The 15,919-nt window shown below is 52.3% G+C and overlaps 1 pseudogene; it reads left to right on the forward strand.

The window, feature by feature from the left end:
• The first annotated feature begins 4,943 nt into the window (after positions 1-4,943).
• LOC137228645 (cleavage stimulation factor subunit 1-like) lies at positions 4,944-14,358 on the forward strand (annotated as a pseudogene).
• The last annotated feature ends 1,561 nt before the right edge of the window (positions 14,359-15,919 follow it).

Consider the following 15,919-nt stretch of genomic DNA (forward strand, 5'->3'; position numbering starts at 1 on the left):
TAGTTGTTCAATAAATATCTGTGCAATGAACGAAAGCAAGACAACCCGCCAGAATATTCTGGTTTATGTTGTAAGAGCATCTCCGCGTGCTCAGCTCACCTCGATCCTCATGTATACCTTGTGAGGAGGGACGGGAGCAGGCATGTCTCCCCGCCGCTGTTGCATTGGTAGGGGTATTGTTGTTATTGTTACCGTTCTCCTTTTGCGGAGGACGGAATTGACAGGGAGATCAGAGAGTTTAATTTTCCCTGTGAAGGGAAGAGTTCAAGGTCCTGCGCATGTCTTCTGATCTTCTGATCCCAAAGCCCGGGTTCTTCCCAGTGTACCCTGAGGGCAAAGAAATGTGCTGAATCCTCCAGAAACTGCCTTATTCTAGTGGGGAAGCTCTTGTCTTCCTTGGGACATGTGCTCCCCCACTCCCGCCTTCTCCTCACCTCCCTCTCTACTCAAAGATAAACTGTCCTTCCCCCCTTGGAAGAGGGTGACCCCCAACGCCAGCTCTCACCATCCCTGTAGCCCTTCCACCAAAAAGTTTGGATACACTGGGAAAAGCCCCGGGCTTCCTAGTTAATCCTGCAAAATCACTCAGCTGCAGCTGGTCTCAGTTAATCCGCCACACGCAGGCGATACCACCTCAGGACTGGGGGGCTGACTGAGGGGTATTGAATGGAAAGTGCTCTGTACATTTCAAAGTCTATGCAAACGTTAATTATTATCATTTTTAGAGCTCTGCCTCCCTAGAGGTTCTCTGCGTGGCATCTAGAAATGTCCAGATTTTCCAAATCTCACTCTGAGGAGGGGCAAAATCTAATTAGTGCCTCATGCCTTTCCTTCTGCGGGAGTGATGGGATGGGGTCCACGTAAGAGGAAGAAGGAGGCCATGAGGAAGAGAGGGGACACTCTGTTTTGTAGGAAGCGGGGGGAGTAGGATGTTGTCAAACAAACATGAAGCCAGGCCAGGCCAGTTTGCCCCCCACACCTTAGCTCAGAAATAAACTTGGATGGGGCTTCCCTGGTGGCACAGTGGTTGAGAGTCCGCCTGCCGATGCAGGGGATGCGGGTTCGTGCCCCAGTCCCAGAAGATGCCATATGCCGCGGAGCGGCTGGGCCCGTGAGCCATGGCCACTGAGCCTGCGCGTCTGGAGCCTGTGCTCCGCAACGGGAGAGGCCACAACAGTGAGAGGCCCGTGTACCGCAAAAAAAAAAAAAAGAAATAAACTTGGAGTAGGCAGACTTTTATTCTAGGTGAATTTTGAGTAGAAGGGGAGGTTATCTGGTTCAACAAGAATTTATTGAACTTCTGCTATGTTCCCTGAAGGCACCATAGGAATATACGGAAAGGCACAGACGCACCTCACTGTTCCAGGTTTCACCTTTCTGATAACTTCATCCCTCTGGAATAGTCAAGGAAGGAAAAAAAAGTCACTGATTATCAGAAACATGCCATAAAGTACACATATGCATTTGTATATTTACTCTGAACCTCTTAATTCTTCATTTGCACATAGTTCTAGCAGATTAAGAAGTCATGAACTTGAAAGGGAAAGAGTTGCTACTACTGGTGGGTCTGTAAACAGTGGTCTAAAATTAGCCTTTAGGCTACTTTTTTTTTTTTTTTTTTGGCCACCCCACGCAGGATGTGGGATCTTAGTTCCCCGACCAGGGATCGAACCCGTGCCCCCTGCAGTGGAAGCATGGAGTCTTAACCACTGGGCCGCCAGGGAAGTCCCCTCCTTTTTGTTTCAAACAAGGTAGACCAGAAAGAAATCTACCAAAAATGGTGATGAGAACTCAAAGTCAGTTATGATTTCCTGTGTGGGATAAACGACCTTATGTACCTCAGTAACTTTTGTATTGACATCACTGCATGACCACGTGGTACAAAACAAATGGAACCACAGAACATGAGAATTAAGATGAACACTTGGTGTCCTCAGGCCAATCTCCGAGAGCCAGAGAGGTGAAGGAACTTGCTTAAGGTTGCACAGCTAGCCGGGCAGGGTGAGGAACGGCACCCAGCTCTCCTGGTCCTACCTGGCCCGGGGTCCTTTCTCCTGCTCACACAGGGTTCCTAACCGAGACCCCGAGTTCCCAAGAAAAACTCAAATTCTGTTCCAAGTCTTCCGACGCACCAGGAGTGCGTGATTCCTTTTAGAAAGAATTCCATCGTAAATGATGACAATGAAGAAAAAGTCAGCAGCTTACGGAGATGCCCTGGGGAACCGATGCCCACAGACACACTGCCAGCTACCTGGGGAAGAGTCTAATCCCGATGAAGCTGACAGTAAAGGTTTTCCTGTGGGGAGAAGGAAGGGTCCCTTCCTTCTAGGAGCCCACACTGACTTGGAGGGTCTGGCCAGGCAGAACTGACTCACGATCAGCGAGGGCAGCCCAGGCAGGAGAGCCAAAGTGTGGTGCCAACAGGCGGGCTCATGGACGGGCAGACTCCCGATCCCCCCGAAACGTGCCAGCGGAGCCTGTGCAACACCTCATCAGGCATATAAATACCAGCCAGGCTTATTACTGGGAGTACGTGGCCACATTATTTTAACTCGACGGTCCTGTCCCTGTTGGTGGGCATCCTGCCAGTCTGCATTCCCACATCCTGCTGCCGACTCGGGGCCCACCCGTTTCTATATCGAGACGCTCCTCTCCATAAATAAAGAACAGGAGTCAGGCACAAAAGAAAGGCCATTTCAAGCGCCGGGAAGGCTGTCACATGGGCCAACAAAGGGCAGGAAATGCTGGGCGGTGGCCCCGTGTCCGTCCCCAGGCCCAGCTCACCTGGCTGGGCCGTAGGGCCTTTGTGCGAAAAATGTCAGGCCCAAGTCCCGAACTTCCTGCCATTTGTCAGGCTGTGCCGTGACCTGGAGTTCACCGAAACGCTTGCTGCTCCCAACAATACACACAGGCATCCTTTGGAAAAATTCTCTCTCTCTCCCCTCGAGGCAGCAATGGCTTTTTATGGAAGTGGCCGGGGTGGGAGTGGGAGGGTCCCGGGCTGAGAAATGGAAAGTTTCGGCTGTATTTCTCTCTTGAAGAAGCCCGGCTCGGACAGGGCAGGGAGAGGTCAGGATCCCAGGCCTGTGAGGCCAGAGGCTCTGGGGCCTCAGCCCAGCACTGCTCCTGACCAGCTTGGAACCATGAGGTCATTGGGTGGGTGACTGTTTCTATGACCTATTTGTTTTTTCTCCTATCCAGCACCCCAGGTGCTCCCATCCCATCTGCCTCCCCTGAGGTTCCAGGATTTTATTGCCCATGCAATCAGTGACAAGAATACCTGTCTGCCTACAGAGGAGCAAAAATTCAGGCACTGTGTCTGAGACAGAACTGAAGGCCTGGGGTTACCACTGCCCGACCAGCCATGTCCCTGGCTCCCAGCCTGGATCTTGTGAGAGGAGACTCACGGAGGCTTCTCCAGGCAACAACCAAGCAAAGACGTCAACCCCTCACTCCACTCACTTGAGCTGTGCTCCCCTGGTGAGGGGCTGTAGACAGGGGCTCCCAAACACTGGAACGGACATTGATAAAGTAGTCACCCGTCCCCTGTGAACTGAAGAAAGAGAAACAATGAATTTTTCAGCTTCCTAAATGTCTTCCTTTGAAAGGACTGTCCTTTTATTCCGAGATTATTTCTGAAATGAAGAAGAAAAATGCGGTGAATTTTTCCATACTGCTAGGATTGTCCTTTATTCTGCGATAATGTTCTTCCTACTTTCCTAGCGCTACTTTGTGAGTGTTAAAATGTGCTTTTGTGTATGACATCACGGAAATTAAAAGACATTTTTATCTGATGAAACAAAAAGCTGACAATCCTGTGCTAGCCCTCCAAACAGAAACAAAAAAACCCACCACCTGCAGCTTGTAATGTTCCCAAGTCTATGAGCCACGGTCTAGGGCACATGCAATGAGCAGGACACTGGGCGCTGCCTTCAAGGAGCCCGCGACTTGGTGGAGGGCTACAGGCTTGTAATGGCGATGCCCTGCACGACCTCAAGGGATTCTGTGCAGAGGCGTGGGGCAGATGTTACTTGTGCTGTTAGAGCTCAGAGGGGAGGCCGGTCCGCGAACGCCTTGTTTGAGGTAGGGGCTCAATTAACGTTGGTTGAATAAATGAATGACTGGCAAGCATTGAAGAGGACTTGGTGAAAATGGGACTGGGAGGGTCTTGCCGAGGGGGAGGAGCTACGGAAGGGTGTTGCTGGTCAGCAGGTCAGCTCGGGCAGAGGCATGGAGGCCCAGAAGAGCCTGTGTGTGAGGGTGCTGGGGGGGGGGGGGCTGGCCTCTTCTCAGGAGCAGAGACAACCCTAACCAGAGTAGCAGGCTGTGACGTTAGGTAAGTGGAGGTGTACCTTGAGCCAGAAAATATGTTTAGATTTGAGGCAGCCGTCACTAGGGAGCCACGGAAGGATCTCGAGCAGGGCCGGGCCAGGGTGAAATGCTAAGTGAAGACGTCAGTCTGGCAGCTGCGTGGAGGGGTCCTGGAATCCAGAACCCAGGGGAGCTGTCCGAGGACCCCAGCCTGCGAGGGCAGCGGGCCGGGGCTGGGGCTGTGGTGCTGGTGAGGGGTGCCGCCAGGATGGGAAGGGTGCTGGACTGCGCCTGAGATTTTAATCCAGGAGTCTCAGGAAGTTTTGCCATGACTGAGTGGATGGAAATGTGGCCGAGATGGGAGGTTTGGATTCAAGCAGAGGATGAGCTTGGCCTTGGGTCTGCCAATTCTGAGCAGATGACTGGGGTTACAGGACAAGGGTCCAGCTGCCCGGGGGGCTGGGGTGAGAGAACCAAGGAGCAGCAGGGCCACCCCCTCCCCCGGGGGGAGGGAGAGGCCACCTGTGCTCTCGCGAGAGCCGGGGCTGCAGTCGTGGTGTCTGATGGGGGCGGATGTGCCGGCCCTTCCCAGAAGGTCTGCAGCCTGGCCTAATAGTGTGTGGAATTCAGGCCTGGATGAAAGGCGTTGAAAGCTGCCCGGGACGAGCGGCCACTCTCCCTGGGAGGGGGGCTGTGAGGAGGCCTGCGTGCTCTGGCAGCCAAGATAACCCCGGGTTATTTCAGGAAGAGAGCCCTAAGAAGAAAAAGAGGTCAGTGGCCAGCAGATGGACAGATAATCCGGCTTATCTGAGAGACTGGCGAGAGAGGGCCCTCTGGGGCCCGTGTCCTCTGAGACGGGAAGGTGCCAAGTGCATCAGAGGGAGAACAGGGGGTGGGAAGAGGACCAGCGGCCGCGGCCCCAGCTGGGGAGGGGGCACCTCGCGGCCCGGCCCAGTCTCTCCCCGGGCGGCAGACAGAAGTCCCTCTGGCTCAGATGGGAGATGGAGACCGGAGTTCCCTGAGGTCACCCCAAATTCAGGAGCTCCAGACCTCATTCAGGGTCTGAATGCCCGACAACAGCCCCAGGGACGGCAGGCTTTTTACGTTTTACGCTTTCAGGTTGTTCAAGGGTCAGGTGCCCACCTGCATTTACTGGAGGCTCAGTGCCCGCGTGGTGTGTCGTGTGGGTGCGTGTGACGTGGTGGGTATGTGCACGTGTGGGTGCTGTGTGGCTGTGGGTGTGGAGTGAGTGTGACGGGTGGGTGTGATGCACGTGAGTGTGTGTGTCCAGTGCGGGTCTGGGGGTGGTGTGTGCAGTGCACGGGTGTGCCGCAGCGCGTGCTCGAGGTGAGAGTGGAGCCGTCTCCTGGCCCGGCCTCGCCCCACTCCCCATCCTCGTGAAAGCGCAGCTGAGCCTTCACTGCCCTGTGGGGGCAGAGGCTCTCAGCTCCACGGGACGTGGTCCAGACTCCTCAGGATGTCCCGGGAGGCCTTCAGGATTCAGCTCAAGCCCTTCGAGCCCCCTTGGCCAGCCTGCCCTCCCAGGGACCTCCCGTCTCTTCTGACAGGTGTGGGTTTTCCTGTCTCTGAGTCCCTGTTCAGACAGTTTCCTCTCTGTGGAAGGGCCTGCCCATCCTCTCCACCTCAGAAAGCACCTTCGTCCTTGAAGGATCAGCTCCCAGACGCTGAGCGGGACGTTTGGCTGGAGCCATCCTCGCCCACGCCCTCTGCCCGCTGCCCTCCACCGGCTCACACCCCAGAGCTGCCCATCGTGCACGGATGCCCCCTCACAGCTCATCACGGGAGGAGGCCCGTGTGGTCTGGGTTGCCACCATCGCACTGAAACGCCCCTAGGACGAGCATGGGGCGCCGGGCCCAGGCTCTGCACGCTCACCCTAGGAGTCCTCTCTGGGCTTCCCCAGAGGCCTGAGCTCCATCCCGCAGGGCCCTCACTCCCTGGTCTGAACTGCTGCAGACACATTTTCCTAGGGCTGTCTTTTTTAACATTTCAATTGAGGTGTAATTGACATATAATGGTATATTGGTTTCAGGTGTCCAAGGTAACAATTCAGGTGTTTGTATACATTGTGAAATGATCACCACAGTAAGTCTAGCTACCATCCATCACTTTAGCCAGGTAACCTTTAGGATTCACTCTCCTGGCAGCTTTCAAGTATGCGCTACAGTGTTGCTGACCCCAGTCATCACGCAGTCCTCCACCCCCGTCTTGACAGGACCTCACACCCATATGGTCACACTAGGCCTCGTGCCCCGGTTCTCGACTTTCCTGAGGGCACCGCCATGCCCCCTGCACCCGGGCTTCAAAACCGGGCCTCCTCCGGCTGCCCTGCCCCCAGGCACCGACCACGTGTGCTCTGCTCCTTCCCCCCTCCCTCTCCACTGCAGGTTTTTTTTGTGCCTCCGGATTAGACCGCAGGAGCAGCAGCAAATACTGACGAAGCATGGTATAGACTTAGAGTCAACAGGGGTCAATCCAGCCCCTCCCGCCCCTTCGCCCTGCAGGGGAGAACACTGCAGTGAGTGGTCAGTGTGGCACCCCACAGACCTGGGTGAGATCTCCTTCGGGCTGGATTCCCAGCGGCCCGAGCCCAGGGCCTGCCGTGCACTGCCACACTGCTCTCCAGAAGGGCGGCCCCACTCGAATTCCCAGCTTGTGTGTCTCTGTTACCCACCACTGCATGCTTCACGTGCTTCTGAACTTTGGGGGTTTCCTTTTCTGTATAGTTTGTCCACACTGTTGCCTGTTTCCTGGTGGGACTGCAGCCCCCTCCTCACTGATTTCTAGAAGTCCTTTGTATATTGTTGATATCAGAGGATACCTAGAATTAGAATAAAATCTATGTCAGTTTTAGACCTCCTCCCATTCTGTCCTCCATCTATGAATTTTGTTCCTGGTATCCTTCAATGGCAATGAATCCTTCATTTTGATGCTGTCAAGATCAAAACCAATCTTTTAAATTGTGGTGTGTGCTTTTGAAGTTTTAAGATGTCCTTTCTGGTTTCTAAGTCACAAAAACATTTTTCTAGGTTTTCTTGTACTAACCTTAAACTTGCTTATCTTTATCTAGCATTTTCCAAAGTGACAGGCACTCTGCAAAGTGTTTTGGAGACACTATCTTTTTGTTTTTACATCTTTATTGGAGTATAATTGCTTTACAATGGTGTGTTAGTTTCTGCTTTATAACAAAGTGAATCAGTTATACATATACATATGTTCCCATATCTCTTCCCTCTTGTGTCTCCCTCCCTCTCACCCTCCCTATCCCACCCCTCTAGGTGGTCACAAAGCACCGAGCTGATCTCCCTGTGCTATGCGGCTGCTTCCCACTAGCTATCTACCTTACGTTTGGTAGTGTATATATGTCCATGCCTCTCTCTCGCTTTGGAGACACTATCTTAATAGGTGGAGACTGTTTTAGATACTTTGCATGTATTACTTCCGTGGATCCTCACAACATAGGAGGTGAGCACAATTATTACCATCCTCGTGTTACATTTGAGGAGACCGAGGTACTGAGAGGTTAAGTAACTTCTAAGTAACACACAAGTTGAAGAATCTGAGAGCCTGGCTCCAGAGACTGTGTCCTCAACCTCTATGCTAACCCATCTGTCTAGTGTGACCTTCACAGCAACCCCTAGTGTGGTAGTTAATTTTATGTAGCAGAGTGACTGGGCTGAGGCAGGCTCAGAGAGCTAGTAAAACTGTATTTCGGTGTGTGCCCGTGAGGATGTCTCTGGAAGAGATTGGCAGGTTAGTATTTGAGTCAGTAGACTCAGGAAAAGAAAATGCCTTCACCAGTGTGGGTGGAGATCACCCAATCCATCTGAGGACCTGGAGAGAGCAAAAAGGTGGCGGATTTGCTGTCTCTGCTTGAGCTGAGACATCAATCTTCTCCTGACCTTGGACACAGGACACAGGCGCTCCCGCTTCTCAGGCTTTCAGACTAAGACCAGGACTTGGGCCATCTGTATCCGCCCACCCCCATTCTCAGACCTTCGGCCTCAGGCTAAATTACCCACCAGCTTTCCTGGTTCTACAGTTTGCAGACAGAAGATCATGGGGCTTCTCGGCCTCCATCATGGCTTGAGCCAATTCGTATAATAAATCTCCTCTTCCATATACATCCTATATCCTATGGATTCCATTTCTCTGGACATCCTGACTAATACACTGAGACAAGATGAACAGGTGCCATTCCTGGGGAAAGGGGAGAAGCTGCCCCAGCTCGCAGCCCCAAGCTGTGCCCTGAGCCGCTGCACTGTTATCTTAACCTCAGTCCCTCTGGGAAAACCTGAGACCTGGAGCTGGGTGGTGCATTTTGGCAAGTGATCTCAGAGCACAGGAGTGGGGGATTGAAAAGAGTGAATGGGGAATGAGGACAGGCCAATCCAAGGATGAGTTTTCAGGCTGGTCCCTGCTGTGGCAGCGGGGGCTCCGTCCTGCTGGGAGCCTCCGAGGAGCACACGGAATGGGACTCCGAATTATCCCCAGGAGCAAGAGGACAGCATTTATCAAGCAGCTCCCCTCCCCCATTGTGGCCAAGCTTAGCTTCTCACCTGTGGGAGTGTCCGGAGGGCCTGCCCTGGTCACAGAGGAGCCCTGGGGCAGAATGGTCACAGGTGCCTCTGACAGGTGCTGTCAGATGCCACCTGGGCAAGGCTGGTGCTGCAGCCAAGGCTGGGTCCGGGCGGAGGGCACGTGAGGCCAAGGTGCTGCCCGGAGTCGTTACTAATGTTCGCTCCTTGTTTCTCTCCCTGCAGGCCTGTCTCACTTCTTCAAGCAGACAGCTGGCTTCTGGTAGGTGGGTGCAACCTCGGCTCATTCGTCTTTATTTTCTCCACGATGCCCAGTGTGCTGCTATAACAACCCCGCCCTTTCTGCTCCTGGCACCAGGGGTGGTCTCTACATGTGCCGATGCCTTACTCCTAGTGGGAGCCCCGTGCTAACGCTTTACGCATGATGACATGGAGGCTAAGAGGTTTAGGGACCAGTGCAACAGAGCTAAGGTCAGAATCCAGGCTGGCGCTATGCACAGGCCTCCTCAGGGCTGGCTGAAGGGGGAGCCCCAGCTGCCTCTGTCTGGACCACGGAGACCAGCGGGAAGCAGGAGGGAGGTGTCCTTTACTCAGAGGAAACGGCTAGAAGCTGAACAAAGGCCCAGAGGCAGGAGAGCCTGGGCTTGTATAAGGAAGAGCAGTTTGGCTAAGTGTCGAAAATTTGTGGGTGGCACTCCTAAAAGAGTTGCCATTTGGAGAGGGGTGAGGGGAGGAGAAGGCAGCAGGGGTGATTTTTTTTTCTACAACTAGTTGGCAGTGGGTGGGGGAGCTTGCGTTGGACTTTTAAAGCTCCTGTCACACTGCAGTCTCCTTGAGGGCAGGAACCTCTGCTTCTCCTTCTTTGTGTGACAGAGAAGCAGAGAGACGCCTCCCCCCGCCCCCTGCCCACTCCCGGCCGTGTGCATGGGTGTGTGTGCCCTTCATCGTGGACGTGGTGGGTAGAAAGATAAGCCAGGGTGGTGGCCGCTCCTGGCTGGCCCTTTCAGCATATCCCCTGGTTACACTCTCTCTCCTATTCTAACCCACCTACCAGACTACCCTCACCCCACAGCTCAAGGGGCAGCTCCACCCACTCGTCATCACTTCCATTATTGGTTTCCAGCAAACAGTCTAACAGTCCTTGGGGACTCCTCTATTGCGTCACGTAGGAGCAGAAGGGTTGTTCTCTCTGTAGATTCCTACCAGCTGCCACCCTCCCCGGGCTCTCACAATTCAATGGCACCAGGAATGGAAGAGAGGAGAGAGCCCTTGACCTGTGGCCCGGGTGGCCCTTGGCCCTTGGCGTTGGAGGTATGACTTGTCCTTGGTCTCCCTCCTGCATGTCCCTCCTGTGGCTTCAGCAAATTCTCTGTCCCCACAAGCAACTGCCTTATGGCCCACCTCCTTCAGCCGGCCCTGGTCCCAGGCTCCCGGCTCTCACCCCTCCCCTACAACCCCACCTCCAACAGGTAGCCACAGCTAACAGCGGTATGTATTTGTGATATATATTCAAAACCAGAAGCACACGATGTGTATCCCTGTGCCAATTGCTCGCTCACCTCAATAATATCACGGCCACCTTTCCGTGGACTGTGTATGGACCCGGCTCATCCTTTTAAATGTCAGTACTTGCACACGATGTAATATTTTGAACAGGTTCTCTTCCTGTTATTTATTGAGAAACTGTCACGGGCAAGGCTATATTCTGGGGACCAGAATGTACATTCTAATAGAGGAGACAGGAGGTATAAAAGTAATTAAATAAATAAGCCGCAGCATTATGGATGGTGTGAAGTGTTGTGAGGAAAATAAAACTGGGGGGGGGGGGTGAGAAAGGAGGTGACATTTGACAACTCGGATACAAACTTCAGGATAACAAGAAAGATGCATACTTGGGCCACGTCCACCTCGGGGCTGGGACACACCCTGCTGACGGCATCTCTGAGCCCATGGGATGGAGATGGTGGGGATGGTGAGGGGTGAGCCCCGTGGCGCTAGTCTTCCCTCTTATTCAGTGTCCTCGGGGGCGGTGGCAGCTGTCCAGGCCCAGGGACAGGTGCAGAGGCCCACATCCCCGGTGGCTGGGCTCTTTTTCACAGGCCCGCCAGGTGCAGCTGTAGCACCGCCTCACTCCTGTGACCACGTCACGTAACAAATGGACTTTCTTCTTTGAAAAATTGAATAAAATGCCTAGCCTGCCTCTGTGTTCACAAGATACTGTTTGGGAAAGGGCTTGAAGGAAGGAAAGTTTCAGAAAAAAAAAAAAGAGAGGAAATTCTCTCTATGTTTTCCAGGTCTGCTGTAACGAAGTATCGCAAACTGGGTGGCTTCAAACAGTGGAAATTTCGTGTCTCACAGTTCTGGAGGCCAGAAGGCTGAAATCAAGGTGTTAGCAGGTTGGCTCCTCCTTAGGGGCTCAGAGGAAGAATCTGTTCCTCTAGTCACTGGATTAGGGCAACCCTCATGACCTCATCTTAACTAGATCTCATCTGCAAAGACCCTATTTCCAAATAAGGTCATAGTCACAGGTACTGGGGGTTAGGACTTGAATATATCCTTTTCGGGGGACACAATTCAACCCCTAACAGTATCTAATGTCATCTTCATCATCAGCATCATCATTGTCATTATCATCACGAAAAACTCAGGGTTAAAAAACAAACACCACGGCTTGAGTCACGCCCCAGCGGAGACGGTGCGCAGGCGCACTTGCTCCGTAAGGCCCCGGAAGTGGTGGCGCCAACCTGCCGCCAGACCCGCGGTGCTCTCCGGATCTGACGTCTGTCCGTGAGGCAGCAGTTCCTTGGCGTCAGGGCTGTCGCGTAGGAGATAAAGTCAGAGGAGGTGAACGAATCTCTAGAACGCGCCCTTGGCAGGGAAATTATCTTCCTCTTCTCCCCGATGCACGGAACCAAAGTGGGCTTGAAGGATCGCCAGCAGCTCTACAAGCTGATCGTTAGCCAGCTGCTCTATGACGGCTACATCAACACTGCTAATGGCCTCATCAATGAAATCAAGCCTCAGTCTGTCTGTGCACCCTCGGAGCAGCTCCTGCATTCATCAAACTAGAAATGAAACGACTGTGTGCATGGAGAAAGGTCCAGAAGAATTCATACCACCATGTTAACAGTATCTCTAGGTGATATAATACAAGGAATGGAAAACGATGATACTGCAGTTCACTATGCAATTGGTCCGTCAGATACAGTTGCCCCTGGCACAGGAATTTACCTGGAGTTTGATGCAGATGTCCAGATTATGTCCCCAGAGGCTTCGGAGTACAAAACATGCTATGTCACATCCCGTAAAGGACCATGTCGTGTAGCTACCTATAATAGAGATGGGCAATTAATAGCTACTGGATCTGCTGATGCTTCCATAAAAATACTTGACACAGAAAGAATGTTGGCCAAAAGTGCCATGCCAATAGAGGGCATGATGAACGAGACTGCACAGCAGAACGTGGAAAACCACCCAGTGATTCCAACTCTTTACGACCACGTGGATGAATTCACGTGTCTCGCTTTCCACCCAACAGAACAGATCCTCGCCTCTGGTTAAAGGGATTATACTCTTAAATTATTTGATTATTCCAAACCAGCTGCAAAAAGAGCCTTCAGATACATTCAGGAGGCTGAAACGTTATGCTCCATCTCCTTCCATCCTTCTAGAGACTTCACATGTTGGGGCTCAGCAGCCTACTCCTCGACTTTATGATATCAACACATGTCAGTGCTTTGTCTCTTGCAGTCCTCAAGATCAATACACTGATGCCATATGTTCCGTTAATTACAATCCTAGTGCCAATATGTATGTGACTGGTAGCAAGGACGGCTGCATCAAATTATGGGATGGTGTTTCAAATCGATGCATCACAACTTTTGAGAAAGCACACAATGATGCTGAAGTTTGTTTTGCCAATTTTTCCAAAAATTCAAAATACATTCTGTCAAGTGAAGACGACTGTAGCTAAACTTTGAGAAATATCAACAGGGCGAACCCTGGTCAGATACACAGGTGCTGGCTTGAGCAGACAGCAGGTGCACCGGATGTAGTCCGTCTTCAACCACACGGAGGACTGCGTGCTGCTGCCTGACTAGAGGACCATCAGCCTCTGCTGCTGGGACTCAAGAATGGCCGAGCGGGCTTCCCTGGTGGCGCAGTGGTTGAGAGTCTGCCTGCCGATGCAGGGGACGCGGGTTCGTGCCCCGGTCCGGGAGGATCCCACATGCCGCGGAGCGGCTGGGCCCGTGAGCCATGGCCGCTGAGCCTGCGCGTCCGGAGCCTGTGCTCCGCCATGGGAGAGGCCACAACAGTGAGAGGCCCGTGTACCACAAAAAAAAAAAAAAAAAAAAGAATGGCTGAGCGCCGGAACCTGCTCTCCCTGGGCCACAACAACATCGTGCACTGTATCATGCACTTGCCCACCAACCCCGGCTTTGTGACCTGCAGCAACGACTTCGGGGCGCGGTTTCGGTACAAGAGGTCGACCACGGACTAGAGCCGCCTGCGTTAAACAGGGTTCTTTTCTCGAGGACTCCGCCCCTCCTTCCCCTTGTGTCCCATCACCAGCTTCAGTGGTAAGTCGTTGTACCATCTCTGGCAGTTGTGCTGCCACCTCTATGTCCTTCTGGGATTTGTACGAGCCTTTTTTTACCTTGGAGAATCTTGGTGGAAAAAGTTGGAAACACGTATCTGTGCGGTTGTTCTGCACCCACTGATTATTACATGGTGATTTTCATCGGTTTTGTAAATACAGGACTTGCTATTTCTCTTGATCATTTGAAGAAGGATAGAGTATTAAAGTGCTTTCTAGATCTCAAATGGATCTATCATGAAAAAAAAACACCCACCAAAATGCATCATTAGCAAACTGGATATGCCTGTTTTTGTGTGGGTGGTAGTCTGCTGTGACATGACAAAGGCAGTGACAGATTTGCAGGAACCTGGGAGAGACAAGACTTAGGTCCCGCTTGGCGCTTCTCAAACAGCAGTGAACACATGAACCACCTGGGGCTTGTAAAAAGGCAGACCCTTGTCAGTAGGCCTGGGGCAGCCCTATGTTCTGCATTTCTGTCAAACTCCCAGGTAACGCCTCTACCGCTGGTCCATGGACCACGCTGTGAGTAGCAAGGGTCTGATGGATTGCCACCATTCAGGCCTCTGCTCTGCCTAAGGCCCAAGCGTTGGTCACCTTTGAAGAACCTCGCCCTCTTTCTCCCATGACCTTCATGACTTCAAGAGCCAGCCTGGAGGGCTTCACACGTGTCACTTCCCACTTAGGTGGTCCCAGCTGTGATGTCTTTCCCTTCCTAACCCGCTCCTCACGTGGCACACTGTCTTTTCTTAGCCTCACATTAGTATTCTAGTGGACAGCCTCACTGACGGTGGAATGCACTGGGGGAGCCCAGAGGAAACTTAGCTGAAAGCAGGCCTGTAAACACGGCGGAGCACAAAACACATTCAGCCAAAAGACCCCCATTCCTGGACCCCATCCAGACTCGTCCCTTTATTATTTTTGTTCTCCTTCCTCTTTTACTAGACCTTGCCTGAAAACAGCCTGGGTGTTGCTAAGGTAACGCTGTAGAGCCTCCCCCCAATACATCATTGTTTGATTCCAGCAGCAGCAGCCCAAGGAATTTGCTATTTGTTTAAGAGATGAAAGCCACAAACTTCCACACATTCTTCTCCAGTTTCACTCCCCTCGAACTGTATGGCCCAGTCGGAGCGGAGCACATTGGGTGGAGTGGACTCAGGGGACCCAACAAAATAATGGGTGCTTGAGAATGGTCCTCATCACCCAAAGAGAGAGAGAGAGAGAGCTGGGATTTCTCTTGACGGGGCACCAGGGGCGATAACTGTCCTCACTGAGGGTCTGAGATGGGCCTGGTGGGAAAGGAAAGCCTCTCGGTTATGTTCCCTCCCAGCCTCAGATCTGGAAATCACACTTCCCTCGGGGCCTCAGTTTCACAGACTGCGACTCTAGGAAGGGTACCTGAAATCCCACGAGCAGCACACCTAACCTGTGCGAAAACACATGGGATGTGGTTCAGGGCGCAGAGGTGTTTCAGGAGCACATACAGCCCCATTTAACGAGCTTTATCAGGAAACCACTGTGGCTTGAGGGCCTGTGAGGTAGGTACTGGGGACACAGTGTGCATAGCCCTGCATCTGCAGCTTCTTACCAGCAGGAGCATTGATCCGACTCTGCTCTGCTGCCACTGACGGAATGATTTCTCTCTCGGTCCTTGCTTTTCTTTGTCATTCCGCTTCTCTCACAGACAACCACTTGGCTCCCCCTCTGTGTCGCATCCCAACTCCCTAAGCTGATGCATTTGATTGGTTCAAGTATCACTAGCCCTAGGCCTAAGCTATCTCATAAGACACCTGGCTGACCAATAGAGAGGCAGCCCCTGGTCAGGTGCTCACCCTTGGGTCCAATCAGCTGTAGCCCACCTACCATAGCTCATGTGGGGCAGCATGGCATCTTTAAAGGGAGCTGCAATTATAGGAGGTCTTCGGAGATCTGTTCATCCGCCCAGTGTGAGCCACACGATAAAGTGATGCTTTCAGAAGAGTTCTGGGGAGAGAACAAGATGTCTAAAGATGTCTAATGAGGAGGCTTGATCGAATTTTGTGGTGTGCTGTGATGTGTGATATAATCTCTGTCATCCCACTGAGATTTTGGTGAAATGTACATCGCTCACCAATGCTTCTGGTGTTAGACATGTGTTTTTTTTTTTTGATTAATTCTTATTGGAGTGTAGTTGCTTTATGATGTTGTGTTAGTTTCTATGGCACAGCAAAATGAGTCAGCTATACGTATACATATATACCCTCTTTTTTGGATTTCCTTCCCATTTAGGTCACCACAGTGCAGTAACTAGAGTTCCCTGTGCTCTACAGCATGTTCTCATTTAGTTATCTATTTTATACATAGTCCCAATCGTGCATGTGTGTCAGTCCGAAGCTCCCAATTCCTCCCCCTCACCCCCTAGACATGTGTTTTTGAAGGTTGGCTGTGCTCACTCTGACCTCCAGGAAGACAGAT

Source organism: Pseudorca crassidens, chromosome 8 (genome assembly GCF_039906515.1).
Source record: "Pseudorca crassidens isolate mPseCra1 chromosome 8, mPseCra1.hap1, whole genome shotgun sequence".
Lineage (NCBI taxonomy): Eukaryota > Metazoa > Chordata > Mammalia > Artiodactyla > Delphinidae > Pseudorca > Pseudorca crassidens.